Source organism: Austrofundulus limnaeus, unplaced genomic scaffold, assembly GCF_001266775.1.
Source record: "Austrofundulus limnaeus strain Quisiro unplaced genomic scaffold, Austrofundulus_limnaeus-1.0 Scaffold83, whole genome shotgun sequence".
Taxonomy (NCBI): Eukaryota; Metazoa; Chordata; class Actinopteri; order Cyprinodontiformes; family Rivulidae; genus Austrofundulus; species Austrofundulus limnaeus.
This window is the reverse complement of record NW_013952485.1, coordinates 780862-783307: the sequence shown is the minus strand read 5'-3', so window position 1 is coordinate 783307 and position 2446 is coordinate 780862. Positions and strand designations below refer to the sequence as shown.

Genomic DNA, 2446 nt, shown 5'->3' with positions numbered 1-2446 from the left:
AAGTGGCTGGGGAGAGGGAGGTCTGGGCCTCCCTTCTGAAGCTGCTGCCCCCGCGACCCGACCCCGGATAGGCGGAAGAAAATGGATGGATGGATGATAACAGTTTTATCTCCACATCTCTCAGTAATATTCATTCCTTTATATTTGTCACAGTTTGTGTTTTTCTGTGTTCTTTGTTATCCTCGTGCTTCCTGCTCTCTGTGTTCACCACTCACACCTGTCCCCGCTCAGTAATCACTCACCTCTGATCCATTTAACCAGTCTCCTCACTCCACCTACTTTCCAGATCAWTGAGTCATTTTCACCAGAGTCATCTTCTGTGTCATCGCCTGACTTTGTGTTTGTAAGTTTTGCTGCACAGCCAGCCTTTTGTTTGTTATCAAAATGTTTTATTTTCCTTTTATCTTGTTCTCTGTGATGTCTGCTACCCGGATCCAATCCCCCTTACCTCGTTACATTTATAGTTTCATATAACAGGTCTACCAGAGCTTTTTGGGTCTTGGTGCAGAAAGTTTAAGCTCCACCCACTATCACCTGTTCCTGGTTGTCACAAAGCCAAGGTGTTTCCACTCTGCTCATCAGCCCCTGTCTGTATACAGACTCAGTTCTAACACCTCTTCAGTCCAGCATTGTGCATTTTCATCTGGTTCTCCTTCTGGTTTTGTCAAATTTTGTCAATTTGTAGTTTTTGATGCCACATCGGCCTTTTTTGCTTCACTAATCTTGCTTTGGTCAACAGCTGGCTGCTGTAATGTCAAAATAACAAGGAAAATAGAACCACCAGAAAGGCTATCATGGTGTTTCTCAGGCTTTGCATGATAATTGCTTAGGTATTCCTCAAAAAGCGTAAATTTTTGAGACCCAGTGACATCAATTTTTTGCAAAAACACTTCCTGTACCATGACAGGGTCTAGTTATTATACTTATTAGTTCCTACTAATCCTTTGTATCTTAGAAAAAGAAAAAATGCTCATCCAGGAAAAACTTGGGTCTCAGGAGGTTAAATATAAATATTAATTTTAGTCATAACTTGAGACAGGAAGGTGCTAGCTGCACGCAATTTGAATACCATGTGTGGAAGGTCATGCAACAATTCAGTTTGGTCTAAACAGCCCTAACCAGTAAAAAGATATGTATAACTTCAGACAGGAAAGTGCTTGCCACATGAAAWTTGAAGGTAATAATTTTTGTTTACATGTTCACAACAAATTTTATTTGAGCCATTGTTTTTGTTTTAAAGTGTACATAGACGTCAATAAAATATATTTACATGTTTACAATAATTTTGCTTTCTTCATTACTTCCTTTTTTAAATTACCCCACAAGTTAAGTCAATTCGCCAAGCACCGTTAGGACAAACTCCGCCCACATCAGTCACTCTGCCAATCACGTTTATATCAAACCCCACCCACACAAACAACTCCACCAATCATGGTTAGGATAAACTCCTCCCACACAACAAGACACACCTCCTCTGGGCAGAGACCCCCTGTTTGATGAATTGTGACCATTTAAACCTGAATTAAAACATGACAGAGTAATGTTGCAGAACAGACAGAGAATTTATYTTTTGATTTCAGTAAATATTTAAATTTGGGACATTAATCCATTTGGTTTTATTTAGAACATGATGTAGTTGTTTGAGTCTAAAGCTTTTACTGTTTATCTTATGTCTTTATTATTATTATTATTATTATTATTATTATTATTATTATTATTATTATTATTATTATTATTATTATTAAATGCTTATTTTACCAGAAAAAAATCCTATTGAGATTAGAAAACGTTTTATTTTTTTCTTTTCTTTTCTTTATTTATTTATTTATTTATTTTGGCCCAGATTGGCAGCAGCAAGATAAGTTAAAGGAATAGTTTACTTTAACTTTGCTTCTGGCTGGAGAGTAAAGCAACAACACCCACGCATGCAACAAAAACTTTACACTGAACCCCCGACACCACCAGCGCCCCCCCACCAGAAAACACTGTTCCTATTTTTGAAGGCTTAAAAAAATGATCACCAAAAAAAACAAAAACATTAGCCTTTTAGGGTTTTCATACTCCTAAAGGTAAAAGTACAAAATCTTTAATTCAAACTTCATGCATCTGCTTTCTTTACTAGTTTTACAACAGTGAATCATTTATTCCAAAACCTCCTAATTTTATTTGTTGTTGCAACTCAAAACCAAGAAAAATGTTACATTTACGGGATCCACCATGTCCTCACAGAAATGGTAAAACAAGTCTGTAAACAGACAGAAACATAAAGAGTGCGTGGTTACATGGTGGTGCCAGGAGCAGTCGTGTGCAGGAATGTATGTGATGTATCACTCTGACAAGCTGCTGTATCCCTAACTGATAACCTTCCTCTGTGATCTGTTCAGTCAGAACCGCTCAAACTCACACACACACACACACACACACACACACACACACACACACACAC

General features: G+C 37.6%; 1 protein-coding gene across 1 annotated transcript in view; it reads right to left on the bottom strand.

Moving 5' to 3' along the window:
• Positions 1-2446, bottom strand: part of jam2b (junctional adhesion molecule 2b) — a 16873-nt gene that overhangs the window by 12489 nt on the left and 1938 nt on the right. The window lies entirely within an intron of this gene.